The sequence below is a fragment of the Melozone crissalis genome, unplaced genomic scaffold, assembly GCF_028551555.1.
Source record: "Melozone crissalis strain CALT ecotype California unplaced genomic scaffold, PUWL_Pcris_2 ptg000062l_1, whole genome shotgun sequence".
In the NCBI taxonomy this organism is placed as follows: domain Eukaryota; kingdom Metazoa; phylum Chordata; class Aves; order Passeriformes; family Passerellidae; genus Melozone; species Melozone crissalis.
Genome location: NW_026535840.1, coordinates 804,788 through 823,813, shown reverse-complemented (window position 1 = coordinate 823,813; position 19,026 = coordinate 804,788).

Below are 19,026 nucleotides of genomic sequence, written 5' to 3'. Positions count from 1 at the left end.
ATCACCAATCCCAGAGAGAGCCTCACCCAGGGAACAAGGAAAACTGTGACCTTGAGATGAGAGCACATCTATAACACTTCTGTAATGATGGCAATCTCCTATTTTTATAAAATAAATATAAAAATATAAAATGTATATAAATATATATAAAAATATATAAGTATATAAGTATATAAATATATAAATATATGTATAAATATATAAAAATATAAATAAATATATAAATATGTAAATATATAAATATAAATCTCCTGTGCAGATAGCTAGGAAGTCATGCATAAAATTCCTGCACCAGGCTTCCAAGAAAACCCCTCATTTTTCTTCTCTGCTGCCATCCCTGTATCAATCCATGGCAAAGCTGTTCCAAATGCCTCCTTTCCTCCCCACAAGACCTAAGTGCTGGTCTATATTCCAATAATTCTGCTTCATTTTAGATGAATTATCAGCATTTCCTCTGTTGGGCTTTACCTATGCAGACGGCAATCATGGGGGAAATAAAAAAAGTGGAAAAAAAAATTTTAAAATTCTGTACAACTTATTCAAAGGCTGCAAATGCCTCACAGCACAGGCTGGTTTTCTTGCATCTCTCTTCAAGCAGAAAAGCAGCACAATATGGACTCAGAGATCTAAAGTGGCAGCTGGACTGACAAAGAAAAATGTTTGGTGGGGTAGCACACGCTCAGCAAAACCAACAGCATCCTAAACTGGATCGTTTTTACCAGCTTTACAACCCAAATTGAGGCTTGTAGGAGACTCCAGAGAATACTGGTGATTCAGAGTTCAAAATGAGCCCTTTTTCCCAGACTGGCTTTGCAGGCGTTTTGGAGAGGAAGAGATGGTAGCAGTAACAAATATAAGAAATATAAGAAATGTAAGAAAATAAGAAATATAATCAATAATATAACAAATATAATAAATAATATAAATATAACAAACAATATAACAAATATAGCAAGTATAACAAATATAACATTAACACACACAGGGACAGACTGAACACCAACAGATTGATATTATCCCACTGAAACACAAACAGAAGCCAAAATGCCTTTTGCAAGGACAGAAGCTGTTCTGAGAGAGCCACCTGGGGAAATAAATCCAACCAAACATCCAAAGGGATCTCCCCACTCCCTGCTCTGCTCCAGCACAGCTCCACCACCAAGAGCTTGGTTCTCTTGTGGCTGGGCTGGGCAGAGATGGGTTCTGGCCAGCCAGAACAGATTCCTGTCACCCTCCCAGGGCCACTCCTCCCAAATAAGCACACACCACCATGAAGGATGAATTAAAACCCGCAGGAGCAGAGGAGAAGCTGCAATTCCATCCACTGTTCAACTTCTCCATCCCAGTTTTCCTGATTTTATATTTTTGGGATCGGTACCTTTTGCCTGTGAGCAACAATAAAATTACTGATTAAACTTTAAAGGGGGGCTGCCTTAGAACCAGAGGAGAGGCACAGCAGGGTAGGGATGCATTACTGAAAGGAGGGTTTGTGTTTTCTACCCCAGCAGCCACCAGGAGATTTACCAGGCAGAGCACGGTGCTGCTGCAGAGTGAGAACCCGAGTGCCTGGAGATGAACATTCCGTGGTAATGCATGCCTGAATAATCCCTTTATTACACCTTCTGATTGTAACTTTAACAAGGAACAAGTTTTACAGCTCATATTTTGGAGAGCTGCAACGGGGGGTTTTTATAAGCATGCCAAGAATTCACAGGAGAACGAGTCTCACCTAAGTTAACGTCTTCTATCAGGGGACTAAAGAGATTTTTCACATAAAATTACCTATCACATGCTGCCTATAAAAAGATGTGGCTGTAAACATCCTGGTTTTAACCTCGGGGCTGGAAGTGAGCAAAAAACTCCTCTAGGAAACCTGTCTGGCAAGCTCTTCCTTCCCTGCCCAGGTATCCCATTCCAGCTGCTGGAGCAGGGCTGAGCTGAGGATATGCAGCCAGCCCCTGTGTTTGCCTATCATTTCAAGTCCACGTTTCTCCCTTTCTTTTTACCTTCTAAATCAAAGAAGAATTAACCTTTGGTGGGGAAAAGACAAATAAAAAAGCCTGCACGGCCCATCTCCTGCAGTGTTGACAGAATTGTTTTCATTTGCGAGCAAATGGAAGTTGAACTCAAACGTCAAATATTCATTTATCAGCATTAACCCAGCTGCCCCTCCCCTCTTTGTCCTCACTCACTCAGGCCTTTTCCTTGTTTGCCTTTCAGTGGGCTCATCAATGCGAGTACAGAGTCGGGTTTGTGCCACAGATTACCCCTGAACTCCTCTGGTGGGACTGTCTGTTCTAGGCAGCATTTAAAATGCGTAAGTAAGTAAGTAAGTAAGTAAATAAATAAATTTTTTATATATATATATATATATATATATATATATATATATATATGTAAATGTATATATATATGTATATATATATGAAATATTAAATTATTATTATATTTTATCTATATTCTTTTATAGCGTTGTATAAAATAAGTTATATATAATATATTATATGTAACATATATATGTTATATATAATATAAATTATATATTTTATATACTATATATAGTGCATATATAGCATGTATATAATATATTATATATTATAAATAACGAACGTTATATATAATATATAACATTTATAGTATAATATATAATATAGTTGCATATATGTATTATAGATAATTATATTAAATATAACATAGTTTAACATATTTTATATAATTATATATATTAACTTATATATACAGTATAGTAATATATTATATATATTATATGTTATAATATTATTTATACAATATATTATATGTAATAATATATCTATAATACATTATATAGTATATAATCTAATTTATTATTGTTATATTTTAGATTTTTAATATATAGATTTTTTATATATGTAAAATTATATCTAATAATGTATATATTATATAGAATTTATATTCTATACACGTAATATATTCTATATATAGAATTCTATTCTATATACCTTCTATTTTATAGAATATATAATTTTATATATTTATATATATTATATATGATATATAATTTTATATATACATATATACACATATATATGTGTGTGTATATATATATATGTGTGTGTGTGTGTATATACATATACATACACATATACATATACACACACACATATATATATATATAATATTCCCTGCCATCCAGGGCAATCCATTCTCATCAATGCTGAGACTCCCAGAATCTGTTCTTCACTCCTTTTTCATTTGCAGATGTCAATGCCTGTTGTCAGAGCTCGATTGTTTTCCTTAATCACCCGCAGCAGTGCAGTAGAAAGCGCTCATCTTTTCGGGGGGTGGGAAAAGCCGCTGGCTTTGTTCCTGCCCCTCTCCATTCCAGAGGATGCTTTTGGCCCTGGGCAATCACGGCTTGTGCTCTCATCTCCCGTGCCAGCCATGAGGATCCTTCCACCGGGAAATTCGGATTTCTCTCACTACAGTTGCTGCTGCCGGAGAGGCGCAGACACAAGGACACGTCTGCGTGCCAGAGGAGGTGCCAGAGAAACCTTAGGAAAAAGCCATGAAAAACCTGGGCATTCTCTTGCTTTGAATGTGGGAAATGGAAAAATAAGTGGGGCTTTGTTGTCGCCTCGTTTTTGCCGAAGCCACAAAGGCGAGGTGCAGAACGTTCCTTTATCGCTCTCCAGAGCCTCTCCTCGGTGCAACAAGCCACTCACCATCTTTTCACTTCTGTAATTGTTGGGGTTTTTTCACCCAGCAATCACAAAGAAAAGCTGCTGAAAGGTGCAGGCAGCAGACTTCTTAAAGAGCTGTTGACAACTCCCAGGAAACTTTTACATTTCGAATGCATTCTGCCCACATTTCCTGTATTTTCTGTGCTTCTTAAGCTCCTCAATTTAGCACACAAAGCTATTTGCATGAAAATAGCATCTTGAGAGTTTCTTACAGAAGACTTACAATACCTTGCCTTAAAAAGAATAAAAAATACACCACATAATTGTAGAATTATGTGTCGAACATCTCAGGTAGCCGGGGTGAGAGGAGAATGAAGCACAAAACTGATTGCAAACATTCTTCTTTCATTTTAGATCCCATCAAGCTCTCATTCTCCAGCTGCCACTCACAATGGTGCTCCTGGATGCTCTAATCTAGTGCCATTATCATTCTCTGAAGGCGAGAAGCACTTTTATTAAAGCAAATACAAATTAATTTAATGGTTTCGCTGTCTGTGTTTCTAAAAGTACATGAAGATTTCCTCTTGACCTGCAGAGAGAAAATTCTGTATTGATACATTCTTGGGTAAACCCACTCCTAATGGAAAATAAACATGCATCTGGTAAGCACCTTTTTCCCCAAGTCCCAGAGAAATGGAACCTGTGATGCACCACCCAGGCCAGCTGAGTGTTAGCTGAGAGGTTAAATCTCCTTCTGGAGGAGATAATCCTCAATAAATCCACCAAACTACAAATCCCACCAAGATAAAATGTTTTGGGTAGCCAGCAACTCTCACCTAAGGATGCTGCACCTCCAACCAGCATCTTAAATTACACCATGGAGTAAACAGGACAGCTGGCAGTTCAACATCCTCCAGATTAAACAAAACAAACACCAAAAAAAAGCCAGAAGGATGTGTTAACCAAATTTTACACTTGCTGGTGTTTCTGGGTGAAAGTCTCATGAAGAGAGGTTGCTCCTACTGCTGGAGGTTGGGATGAGCGAGGTATTTTCCAACCATTTTACTTGCTTAGGTCTTGGAATCCACATTTCTGCTCCAGAAATCCTGGCAAAAAAGAGGAATCTGGCCTCAAGCTGTGCCAGGGGAGGTTCAGGCTGAACATCAGGGAGAATTTCTTCACAGAAAAGCTTGTTAAACAATGGAAGGGGCTGCCCAGTGAGGTGGGGAGGCGTTCAACAAACAGCTTGTGGCACTCAGTGCTCTGGTCTGGGTGACTAAGAAAACCAAACAACCCCAAAAAACCCAACAAAAACCACCAAAACACCCACAAAGAATAGCAAAAAGCTGGAAAGAAGCCCAGGAAGCACATGGACTTTTCTTTGTGGACATCCCAGCTTCGACCTTGCCTTTCTTACAAAAAATGTCAGGACCATCTCCTAAAATGGCACGTAGGAAGAACTTCTTGTAGTGTGAACAAATGCTGAATTATCTTGATGACTGGCTGTATTCAGCACATCATCACACAAATTCATTTTTTTAAAAAAATCACAAGGACACCTCCAAACAGCACTTTGAGTAGCTATTCTCACTATTCTCATGCAAGTGTTTGTGTGCACAAGTGCCAGAAAAACACAAATAGCAAGAAATATACCAAAAGTTAAAAAAAGAAAAATTAAAAATCACTGTGAGTAGAGGAACTCTGTCCCACAAGGCAGCCAGGAGAGGTTTCTTTTTTAACACTTCTGCCTGTTATTGCTGCAAAGGCCGGAAGAAAAGACAAATTAGAAAGATGAGAAGGTGGCAAAGCACAAGGTCAGCAATAATGTGACTCTGAGGTATTATTGAATCCAGTCAAGGTTAATCACAGGAGCCGCGTTTTTACCTCGCTGCCTTCACCAGGTGCCTTCACATGATGTAAGGATCCAGCCCAAGAAACATTAGACTCTCTCATTTCTGCCTCACTGAGGAGTCTTTGCGAAACCCTGGGTAATTAAACTAATAAACCACAAGTGAAAGCCTGGGCTGGAGCCACTTTTTGACAAACACGTTGTGTCACGTTAAAAACCTTTATCCCACCGTGGGCATGGGAGCAGGGGAGGAGAACGAGACAAACCAGCTGATTTTCAATTAAGAGCTGAAATAAAAATGAAGTGCTTTTAGCACTCGGCCTTCCAAGTGCCAATACTCTTAAATAACACCTCAGATACCTGGCCATCCTACAGCCCTGGTAAATCACCTTCATTTGTTTAAAGCTCAGCGGCACTTATTTAACAAGAACGGCTTCAAGCATGACTCAACACAGCAGGTAGCATTTTGGGTGAAGGAAAATGTCCCTGAAGGATGCTGGGAGGGAAGAAATTCCCTTTGGATTAGAAATCACTCTGCACAGAGACCGTCTGTCTCTGCCCAGGGTGAGGCAGGTCCTGGGAATGCTGATGTCCCCAGAGGTTCAGCAGCTGCTGAGGGGTTGGTGTTGGGATTGCAGGCTCCTGCAGGGAGAAGCAAACACCTCAGAAGGTGGCTGAGCTCAGGACACCCTAAAAACCCTCCTCAGTTACCACTTCCTCCTAGCTGGCTTTGCTCGAGGACATCTGGAGTCTTTAAAGCATCACTGGTGGTTCTGGCCTGGAGGTTGAAGGTTGAGTTTGAAAGATGGGTGCTGATGTCCTCACCAACAACCCAATGGATGGGTGAGGGTCCTTAGGAAAAATTGGGTGTTAATGTCTTCAAAATGGGTTTTATGTCAGTACCGGGGTTTGTTACAGAACCCAGTCTGACTTCTGAATTTTTAATTAATGTAATAGGAGAATTGGGCCCACAGGAGCCAACTGCAGAGCCCAGACAGCCTGAACTTTTAATTTTGGGGGGAAATAACATGTTCAAGGGAGGGAATGTGTGATGGGCAGTTCAGGAAGGCTGCACCTTCCTCCTCCCTCAGCCAAAGGAAGAGGGCAACATGCAGCCCGGAGTTCAGCACAGGAGGCTGAGCCCCGTGAAACTGAGAGCGACAGAGACTTCACAGGGATGTGCCTCTCTCCCCTGATCCAAATTAATTGCAGGACTCCTCTGTCTCCTTTGTGGACACCGATCCTTCTCAGCATGGGTTTTCTGTGCAACTGGAGCCCTGTTTTGGTGGGTCAGTGGCACCCAAGATGGCAGTGGGATCCATTGATGGTGGATGGCTCCAAAGCCCCATCTCTATCACTGTTTCAGTCCCTGTAACATTTCACAGCCTATTTATGACCTGTCCCTTGTAATTCAGCCATCTCCTGCCAGCTGTGCACACACTGTGCAGATTCCAGCTTTTCCTCCAGGAGTATCCAGGCATCCTCTGCAAGCTCCCCCTGCCCTGGCCTCTCCTTCCTCACCAGCTCCACCTGGGTGGATGTACCCCAGGCACTGCTGCCACCTCACCATCCTGGCTCTTCAGGGCTGAGGGAAGCTCCTGGACCTTCTCCACCACATTTTAAATGATTTGAGCCTCACATTTCATTAGTGGTGACTCCTCCCTGTCATTATCTTCAGCTCCAGTCTCTGTCTCCAGATCTCTTTGATCCATTTACAATAAGATCCACTTACCCCAATCCCTGACCCCGTGTCTTTTGATGCAACACAACTAACTCTTTGTGAGAGCCTCTTTCCTTGTGCCAAAGAGCTCTCAGGAGCAGCTTTGTGTCACAGCCAAGCCCATTCAAAGGCCCCTTCACACGCTCATCCTGAAGCTCTGTTTCAATCAGTTCTCCTCGTGGAAGTGCTCTTGTCCACACATGCTCCAGGCTCTCTTTGTATGTGCTCCATACAAAGCCTCTCAGAGCCTCAGTGGGGTTTATGGACCAGTGTGCATTAACCTTTCCTCTAAAAAAGCTGAATATGGAGCACCAAGCTTATCTCAAAGCCTAATAAGCAGTGGAGAGCAAGAGGAACAGTGTTGAACTGCCTTCTTGGGATGCTTGGATGAGGGAAACAAGCACACAAGTATTACGAAAGAGTGCTCCTTCATCTCTCTCAAAACTACCAGTAATCAGGATCTAATTTTCTCTGTCCTTTTAGAGCTTGTTAGATTTCTTGAGAAATTAATACCTGTCCTTAAGGTTAGGATGATACAAGCACCAATGATTTGTCAATGGCTCAGCTTCAGCCTCATAGAACAGCAAAATGATCATCATGTATCATTAGGTAAAGCAGAAGTTTCATTATTAAAAGGAAAAAAAAGCATGCATTAATATTCTCTGTGATAAATGCAGAAGCACATCTGATGGAATCATAAAATATCCAGAGCTGGAAGGGGCCCACAAGGATTATCAAGGATTATTAGCTGGATTATCAAATCCTGCTCAGACACCCCAACAACCCCACCCCATGGCTGACAGCATTGCCCAAATGCTCCCTGTCTTGTGCCAGGTTTGGGGCCATGACCATTCCCTGGACAGCCTGTTCACTCTCTGACCACCTCAATTCTGGACGCAAACATTTTTCAGAATTCTAATAATTATGAGGGTGGGGGTTTACATTTTCCATTCCAGGAGGCTCCTGCCTTCCTTAGCAGACACCTGTCTTTCCAAACCATCCAGTGAGACGTGGCCCTTTCCTTAGGGATGCACCCATGCTTTGGGGAGTGGAAAAAAGGCCGGAAGGCTTTCAGCGCACAGGAGCACTCCACTCCTCCACACACCGCAGCCCAAAGGTCAGGACGGTGCCAAGCCATCCACCCCACTCTCCAAACCACAAAACCTGAGGCTGGGAGCCCTGGCAGCCCCAGGACAGGAGCACAGAGCCCTGGGAGGGGGATGCACCCCACACTGCCCCAGCCCAGGGCTGAGTGCTGAGCAACAGAGGGGTCTCTGCTCCTCCCTTTCAGAAGCAAGTAGAAAAAGGGACAAGGCTGCCATCATCATCATTATTATCATTATTAGAGGTTTCAGAAGCAGGAGGGATGGGGGAGGCTGGAAAATGTCACAGGCTTCTTGGGGACGCGACACAGGCTGGCTCGTGGGCAAATTAACACGAGCAGAGAACTGGCTCGGGCTCATCAGGGTAATGAAATGTGATATCCACTGGAGGCAGCAGGGGCAGGCACAGCTGCACTCTGCTGCAGCAGCAGCGATGTCCTTTAGCCAAAAGACTCCCTGGTGAAATGCAAAACAACTCTTGGGCAGAGTGTGTTCAAACAGGATCCGAGGACAGCAAACCCAAACCTCCCCTAAGCAGATCCCTTCTGTTTGTTTCTGGGCTGCACCAGGATGTGCCTGAGAGCGTTTGGGGAGCAGGCACTCAGCAAACCTGCCATTTTCCCTTTCTCCTCCCTAACTGTCCTGTTGTGTAGGGTCCAGAACAAAAGGTCTCACCCCAAAACTCCTTGCTGACTGCACGGGTACAGGCCACGTTCATCAGCCTTTATGAATGACTTACAGCAATTGCTGCCCCACTCAGGGAGGCAAATCCACCTGGCAAACAACTCTGCCCATCCAGACACCTCTTCTCTCCTCCAGATCAAGCCAAACCTCATTTCCTGTGAGGGCAGACACATTTCAGCTCCTTTCACGCTCTCCTGTTCAAGAGCACTGGTTGTTGGGATGGTCTGTGTCATCTCAGGGCCACCAAGGGAATATTCCTTGCTAACAGCTGGGACTGCCATTCCCACCTCTTCAGAAATGCTTTTTGGTGCTGTCCCTGCCTCTGGTCCCATGGAACATCCTTCAAACAGCTCCCAGTCTCTCCCCAGGCTTGCAGATGAAGGCTTGTCTTTTGAGCAATTGCAGTTTTTCTGTAATTCCACCTTCTCTCAGGGCCCTCTGCCTTGCCCTTACCTCCCCATCTCCTGTCATTACAACCAGGTTAATTTTTCTAGGAGCAGGATTCCTGGAAAACACTTTCAGAGGAACTTCAGGGAGATCCTAGGAAAGGTTCTCCAGAACAACTCCATTTTTGCTCTAACATGGCTTGAGCGTTGTACACATGTACAGAGAAGGAAAATTCCCATTACCCAATGGTTCCTCTGCCAGTCTGCTGCAGCTCTGAGTAAAAGGGAGTCACCAGCCCTGGGGAGAGGAAAAATAAACCGGGATCACAGCTTTATCTTCACTTTTCACACTTTCCTTCACAGAGGAAATGCTGCATTGAGGTGTTGGGTGAAGGATAACACACCCCACACTCCCCCTCTCAGCTCAAAACGTGCATCCCTCAGTTCCAAAATCCCAAATTGCTGTGCTCAGGCAGGTGATCCATTTGTTAAATCATTTCTTTTGTGCTGCGTGGACTTGAATGAATTTTAGTGAATCCGTATCCAAAGATGCCAACCCTTGTTCCTGAAAGCCTGAACTGCTGTGGCATTCTGTTTGCCTCAAAACCACATCCTGGGCCTTGACACCAGCAACAGACAGATATTTGTTTCTCCACACAGCTTGTTTTGGGGGTGTTTTTTAGGGCTTTAAATATGCTGTTGCCAAAACGTTGACTTCGCAAACAAAGTTTCCACAGGGAGCAATTTGTCTGCTGCATGGCACCTTAATTTGGATGTGTGTTTTGAGGAGGGTTCAGCAGCAGCCAGGCTGTGGGAGTTACATAAATCAGTGCAATATTCACGTCTGTGTGTGCTAACAAGGAATGAATGCCTCCCCTCCTTCCCTCCCATTTAGCATTTGTGTGTGTCACAGGCACTGCTCCCTGTTCAGGATCTGAGCACAGAGCTTGTCACATGGAATTGCACTGATAAACCACCCAGTTTGGTGTCCTCCCTCCTGTCACACCCCACACCAGCTGCCGGGGGTTTACCTCTCCTGATGATTGACCATGATGGAACAGCACCACCACCAGGGACAGATTTCCTTTGCATCAGGGGCCCCCTCCTTTCCTTCTGTGTTTTGCCACGTGGATTTTCATCCTGCATCACTTACCTGGGAACGCTGAACGTTTAGAGCATCTGCTGTGGTTTTTTGGGAGGGACGCGGCAGCACCAGCCATGAAGATGTTCTGAGGGCTGGAGCATCTCTGCCACGGAGATATCTGGGGTTGTTCAGCCTGGAGAAGAGCCCAGGGAGACCAGAGAGCCCCTTATTTTGCCTAAATGTGGTTGTATGAAAAGGAGTGAGAGTGGCCTTCTACATGGGCTGACAGTGACAGGACGAGGGGCAATAGTTTTAAACTGACAGAGGGAGGTTCAGATGGGATATTAGAAAGGAATTGTTCTCCATGAAGGTGCTGAGGCCCTGGCACAGGGTGCCCAGAGCAGCTGTGGCTGCTCTGGATCCCTGGGAGTGCTCAAAGCCAGGTTGGATGGGGCTTGGAGCACCCTGGGATGGTGGGAGGTGTCCTTGCCATGGCAGGAGGGTAGAACAAGATGGTCTTTAATGTCCCTTTCAACCCAAACCGTTCTGTGACTTTGGAGTTTTGCAGTCTGGCTCATGAACTGAGTGAACAGCTCTTGATTCCTGCACTGCCCCTCAGCTGCAGGTGACCATCACCTAAACCTCCCAAAAAGAGATACCTGCACCGTGACTTGCCAGCGTCATTCAGTGACCTGAACACCTCAGTTACCGTTCTGTCTCTTCTGCTGATGAAATTTGTCTGGCTCTGCATCCCCCAGACACATCACTGATGGGAATCCTCCATCCCACTGACAAAACCCTTCCTTGATGTCATGGTGCTTACTCATTGCTTGGAAACCTGCACATGCTTTGCCCTCCTCATCAATTTTTAGCAGCGGCTCGGTGCCATTTGCCCTCCCTTGATGCTCCCAAAAAAAGCCATTCCTTTCAAGCTGGGCAGCACTGTCCCCCTTGGCCCAGAAAATTATTTATTTATAATTCTTTTGAGGACACAAAAGTTCTCCATCCAGATCCCCAGAACTATACATACTTGGTGTGCCTTGCTCCTTGCAAATAAGGAAAACATCTTGCTGGGCTGGATCAAGCATTTCACAGCAGAAGAGAAGCAGAAGAGTCCTTGTGTCACATTCACATTCTCTGAAAAATCCCTTCGCCCAGGATTTTTCGCCTGGCAAGGTGAGAAGCCTCAGAGAAAAAGGAAAACAATACTTATCTGATTTGATTCTCCTGTGTTTTGCTCATGTGGAATGTGTTTGGAGATTGCTTCAGTGGTTTCATGCGAATTGTTTTCACTCATTGGCCAATCAGGGCCAAGCTGTGTCAGGACTCTGGAAAGACTCACAAGTTTTCATTATTATCTTTTTAGCATTTTGTAAGTATCCTTTCTGTATCCTTTAGTAGAGTTTAGTATAGCATTCTTTAATATAATATAGTATAATAATAAATTAGCCTTCTGAGAACATGGAGTCAGATTCAAAAACCCACAGTTTGGATGTTGCAGGGATCCCACAGCAAGGAGGGGAAGGGGATGGGCTGCCTTGCAGAGTTCAGCTTTCTCCCTCAGCCAGGAAATTTGCAGCGTGATTAAAGTGAAATGTTGGTGTCTGTGTTGCACGTTGAAATATTGATGGAGGGAGGCATAAAGCATTTTATGAAGGGAGGCTTCCACTCTGTGATTTACTGCCCCCAAACACAGCTTTCACAGAACCTGCTTGGGAGGAAAAGGGGAGAGATGAAAGAGCAATTGGGGTTTTATCACTGCAGAAAATGGGAAGGGAATTGGGCAAAGTTAAATACGATGGATTGAGATAGTCTTTGGCTCTGAACTTCACATACAGCAGGGGCTCTCTCACACCTGGGAAAGGTCCTCTGAAGTCCGGGGACATTTTTCCCCCTTTCCTGGTGCCATAGCAATGCTGGGAAGGGGCTACACAGCTTTTAGCTGCAGTGAAGAAGAAGTCAAGCCCTGTTTGTGATGAGATTTGCAATGAAGCACTCACAGCTGGGTGGGAAGGCACAGCAAGGGCTCCCCATCTCCTTTACCTGCCACTCTCTCATTGTCCCTCAGCCCACCAAGCACGGCCAAAACGCTACTTTCAAGTTCCATTTCCTCTGCTAAGCTGAAGAACTTGGCTCTCTGAGCTGACTTTAAACCATTAAATGTTGACCATACCTTTGAATTCAAGTGTTTACAGGTACAATTTTGAACCCCTGGCACAAAGCAGCTGTTCTCCCACAAGCTGAGGCAGAAGGGGAAAAAACACAGAAGCAAAACCAACCAGGTTGAATATTCAAAGCTGGCTCGGTGGAAGAGCCTTTACTAACTGCCCATCTTGTGAAAATACATTTCATTTTAAGGTTTCAGCCTGTTTTAACATAGAGATGGGATTCATCCAACAGGGCAACTTCCTTGCAAGATGAATTTTTATATTCCACGCTCCCTTTACAAGTAATTCACTCAGAGCCATGCAACAAAACACTTTATGAAGCCCCTGGATTTACTGGCTCCTCAGCAGAAAATATCAGCGAGAGGTCTGTGGAAAATTAAATATATGCACATATTGAGAAAAACAGTAAGTGATAGATACCACTCAATGGAGTTTTATGTGACCAATTGCTGTTGGTGGATAGGTGATTTAAAGGTTGCATTAAATATCTGAAGCTTTAACTAATCACTGTATAAATAACTTACAGTGGTGGCTCCAGGAAAACCACTGATTTTCATCTTCTCAGCAGACCTGCATCAACAGAGGTGGATTCCAACTAAGATCTACAGGAGGATGGAAACAGAAATAATAATAATTCCAGGAATGCTACTGGAAAACCAGAGAGCAAAGCTGAGTACAGCAGCCTGCAAGGAGCAAAAATATAATTTTTTGTTCATCTCCAACAGCCACAGTGCCACAGGGAGCAAGGCCCAAGTAAATTGTTGGGGGGGGGGGGGGGGGGGGGAGGTAACAGGGACATGAACAAATATTCATCTTCACTTTCCCTCCTTCATGGCCCCAGAGACATTCTTGGATTCCTTACAAATAATCATACATTATTTACCACCTTTAAAGAGCATCCTGTCTCCTTTTTCCCCAAGGATGGTCACTTGGGATGAGGAGAGGAGCTCAAGCTCCTGCCCACCTTCTCCTTCGACCACCTCACAAGGGGCAGGGAGGGGAAGAAAGAAAAATATCATCAAGGTCAGTTTTCACAGGGATGAGGAAGAAAAGTGCCCTTTCACTGTCCCTTTTGGCTCCTGCTCCTGATGCTGAAATCCAGGAGCTAATGAAGATAGATGGGTTCATCCATACTGGTGGGGTCTGGATGCTAATGAATATTATTTAATGGTCAAGGGCTGTCACGGGGCACATTGATTAATTAGCAGAGTTAGGAGGAGAGTGACTCCAGCAGCACATCAGCTGCTAAGAATAGAACCCAAATCAGGCAGGAAGCGGAGCCAAAAGGATGAGGCAACTGCAGGTTCAGAGCTCACCTTCACCACCAGAAACAAAGGCAAAAACTCTTCCAGGTGGGTTTTGTCCACCTCCCACTGTGGACAGTGTTCACAGGGGTCTGAGGATGAGGGAAGAGACGAGGATTTGACTCCATGTTTCAGAAGGCTGATTTATTATTTTATCATATATAATACATTAAAACTATACTAAAAGAATAGAAGAAAGGATTTCATCAGAAGGCTAGCTAAGAATAGAATAGGAAAGAATGATAACAAAAGCTTGTGTCTCGGACAGAGAGTCCAAGCCAGCTCACTGTGATTGGCCATTAATTACAAACAACCAACATGAGCCAATCACAGATGCACCTGTTGCATTCCACAGCAGCAGATAACCATTGTTCACATTTTGTTCCTGAGACCTCTCAGCTTCTCAGGAGAAAAAATCCTAAGGAGAGGATTTTTCAGAAGATATCATGGCTACACTCCCAGCTCCTGCTAGGAGGAGATGTGTTGTTGCAGGGCCTGGTGTCCCCAGGGAAGGGGAGGTGACCAATCCATGACCGTGGTTGTGGGAGGTTGTCCTGGATTGCAAAGCAAATTGTGTTCTATTTACCATCTGTATGGCAGCTGTCTTCTGTTCAGTGGGCAGATTTCCTTATCTCTTCCACAACTGGGGAGACATCTGCTGATAACAGCTATTGAATGTCACTGCATGGCTGATAAGAACTGTAACATCCCATTGGGAGATGCTCCGCCCAGGGGGAGGAGCCAAGCATTGCTACCCAGATATAATCCAGAGGGAGGAGCCAAGCATTGCTGCCCAGATATAATCCAGAGGGAGGAGCCAAGCTTTGCTACCCAGATATAATCCAGAGGGAGGAGCCAAGCGTTGCTACCCAGATATAATCCAGAGGGAGGAGCCAAGCATTGCTACCCAGATATAATCCAGAGGTTTTGAGACACCAGCACAGCTTCTCCATGGGATTCCCCAGAGGAACAGCAGCTGCCTCTTCTTCCACTGGATCTTCAGAGGCAGAATACATCCTTCTCTACAGGATCCCCTTTCTCCAGCAGAACCACCCCTGACACTGCAGGAGGGCTGCAGCCACATTTCCAATGGGACTGCCACCAACAGCCTGACCCACAGGGTGTCAGGTTGGGTTCCGACTCTGTCAGTGTTGTTTTGGTTTACTGCATTGTTTATTTAATCCTTTTATTTTCTTCCCTAGTAAAGAACTGTTATTTCCTGCCCCCATATTTTTTGCCTGAGAGCCCCTTAATTTAAAATTCATAGCAATTTGGAGGAGTGTTTACATTTTCCATTTCAGGGGAGGCTCCTGCCTTCCTTAGCAGACTCCTGCCTTTCCAAACCAAGAGGTCAGGGAAGGGATGCTCCTTTCCCTAAGGATCTGCTGCTCCTTTTCTGCCAGGGGATCTACACCCCTTGCAGACCTGACAAGAGACCTCAGCACAGCCCTCTCTGTATCCTCGCAAGGTAGACAATTGTAAAGTTTTACTCAGAACTGAGTCTTAAACACTGAGGTCTCAATTTCTCCTTGCTTCAGCTCCCTACCTCTACAAAGAAACCTCCCCCACATCAATTTCAAGCATAATCTACTCAAAACATGAAATCCTTTTCCCCTGTGTGGCTACACGTCCCAGGAAAAAAACACAAACAACAACCCCGCACAACAAGCGGCCTGTTATAGAAGTTTTCTACGCTACTGGAAAACAAACCAAGAAACAAATTGACAAAAGCGACCCCTGGGAGGGGAGAGCTGCACTGAGGAGAAGCTTCCCAGGTGTGTGGAGGAGTGCAGGGAATGATGAGGAAACAGCTCTACCACATGTACGCACATTTGTTAGAGCACACACTGACACAGCTGGGAGACACTGACAGCTCTGCAGAGTAAGACTAATTTCTGAGCACTGAAAATCATCTTGGTGTAAGGCTTGGGAGTAAAAATTATCCAGCCAATCTGACAGACTGGTCATAATTTTGGCACCTAACATCTCAGTCATGCCTGAGCCACAAATTATCTTTCTGCCTCGGCAGAAAGCAGAGATCTTTTCATGGTTTTTGTTGACATGGCAGACTTGACTGCTTGCTACAGAGGCTTGGAAAGTGAGACAGGTGGGTTTTGCACCGTGCTTACAGCCAGCAAACACAGAGGCAAAGAGGGGAAGGATCCTGGCCTGTTCCCTGCTTTGCTGGTTTCCCACAAGCTCTAAAATACCCTTTCTGAAGCTCTGTAAGGAAAAACCACAATCCCATGCTCTAAAGCACAGCTAAATCTCCCAGCAGTATAAACTGAAGCAAGTGAAATAAAAGCCAATCGCTTAAATAAACCTGGAGTATATCTCAGGTTCTCCCTCAAATTTTATCAGAAGATGGTGCCACAAAGACAGCAAAAAACTTCTCCCCAACTCCTCCCTCTTTCTGGTAATGAACACCCAGAACCACAGCACCTACAGTCACATTTTTCTGCTTTGCAGCCCAGAAAGCAGCAGGTATTTTACAGCATCAATTAATAAAAGCTATGCACCACTAATCAAAACAGGAGCCTGCTGCTGCAGTCCACACCTGAGCTCCAGACACAGCAATTCAGATCCCAAATTCTGCTGTGCTGATGAGGTGGGCTCTCACTCCTTCCCTCTCTGTGAGCCCCACCTGTGCCCAGGAGAACTCCAGTGGCACCAGGAGTGTGGCAGAAAATGCCAGTGCCTGTCAATATCACAGTTCTCCCTCCTGCCCTCAGCTGGATTTGCCCACAAAAGCCAGGCTGAATTTTTAAGGAGCTGCTGGGGTGAGACCCTCTCCAGTGTCACGGATCAGCCACAAAAACCCTCAGTTACCTGCTTAAGAAGGCAGAGCAGCTGCAGACACCAGGCTGGAGGGGATCAGAAGAGACAGCTGAGTTATTGCACAGCTCCCCATGGCCTCAGGCTCTGCAGCACCTGTATTTATGTCCGTGCTGGGCACTTGTTGCAAACTGCTGATCAATACCTGGAGAAAAACCCTCCCTTTGCTGAGTGATGCCGCTGCTACTGACACAGAGGCTGCTTTTGGATCCTGCTGCCTTTAGTCCTTGCTGCCATGGTGGTCAATATCACTTCTCCCACTTGCCCTGGGGCTGTTCATCCTTTTTGTTATCACAACAGGAGCAGGAGTTTGGGGAGAAAAGTTCCTGTGTTTTGTTCTCCCTCTTCTTCTGCCCTTGGCCACTGGGTCTGTTCCTTCTCTGCTTTGCAGGCAGTTTGTCCCAAGGCACTGATGATGCACTAGGGGTGGATTCCCTGGTGTGCCCTCCCGGTGGAAACCCTCCCATGCCATGAGCAAACACTGTCTGCCCTGTGGGACACGCTCCCCCTCCTCTCCTTCCCTTTGTGGGGACCTCTGCAAGGACAAGCACCTTCTGAGGGGCTCAGGGCTGAGAGAAACCCTACAGGGCACAGAACCCCTGCATGGTTTGGGTTTGAAAGGACCTTAAAGCCCTTTAAGCCATGAGCAGGGACACCTCCCACTAGTCCAGGGTGCTCCAAGCCCTGTCCAAGCTGGCCTGGGACACTTCCAGGGGCGGGACAGCCACAGCTGCTCTGGGAATCAGTGTCCCCACCTGTCGCAGACAACTTTTATGGAAAATCCTTTCCATAGGGTTTTTCCTCCTGACAAGCTGAGGGGCCTCAGGAACAAAATGTAAACATTGATTATCTGCTGCTGTGGAATGCAACAGGGGGATCCTTGATCGGCCCATGGTGGATGTTTGTAATTAATGGCCAATCACAGTCAGCTGGCTCAGACAGAGAGCTGAGCCACAAACCTTTGTTATCATTCTTTCTTTTTCTATTCTTAGCTAGCCTTCTGATGAAATCCTTTCTTCTATTCTTTTAGTATAGTTTTAATGAATATATATCATAAAATAATAAATCAAGCCTTCTGAAACATGGAGTCAGATCCTCATCTCTTCCCTCATCCCAGAACCCCTGTGAACACCATCACACCCACCCTCAGAACAATTTCTTCCTAAAATCCCACTTAAACCTTCCTACCATCTGAATTCCACCCTTGCAGGAAGCAGCCAGCCCTGTCCCAGCACTGTGACCACCACCCTCCCTCATTCCCCACGGTGCCCAGGGCAGCAGCAGCAGCAGCTCCCTGTGAGAGCTCTCCTGCCACAGGACACAAGCTCTGTTATCTGATTTGCTACCCCCAGCAGGTGGGGCACGGTGGCTTTTTGGCTTCTCAGGATTGCCACTACACAATTTTCCCATTAATTTTGATCCTGCTTTGAACAAAGAGCGCAGACAGCATGTTCCAGTGGTCCTTGCCACTAATAGCAAGAACAAGCAGAGCGCAAGGATTCAGTCTGTGAGAAGCAGCACAAAGCTCATTAGGCTGGGGAGGAAGGGAAGAGGTAATGTAAATAAGAGAGTAACCTCATCAAAAGAGTATGTCTAATGCTAACAAGGAAAAAAAAAACAGTGCTGCACCTGACATGAATACCATGAGCTTCCAGTAGCAAGTTCTGCGTTAGGAAAAATGCAAAATGGGACAGTGTGTCTCCAGCAGCTCCACATACACCACACTCTGTGCTGGGTACTTCCAGCAGGGTGCTTCCACAGCTCCCCTGCTCACCCACCACCCTCCTGGCGTGGCCACAGATGAACCCACGCAGAATGAAACCATCCCCAGGTGTTAAATACCTCACGAGTCTCTGAGCACCCGAGCACACTCCCACAGACAGTCTGTGAGAGACAGGCCACCCCCAGCCACTAGTCGGGCCCTGTCCCCTCATCATGTGCCATGACCTATAAACTTCTCTTTTTCCAAGCAAATCGCTGCCTTAGCAAATCTTTTATCCTCTCACCTTCTCTTGTGGGCCACAGTCACTCCTTCCTCCCAAACCATCCCCAGGTGTTAAATACCTCATGAGTCTCCGAGCACACTCCCACAGACAACCTGTGAGAGACAGGCCACCCCCAGCCACCATTTATCACAAAAAAACCCACTCTGTCTGCTCTCTCAGCCCTCAGATCAGAGGGAAAAACACTACTATGAAACCCACCCAAAGGCAGATTTAGGAAACAAAATC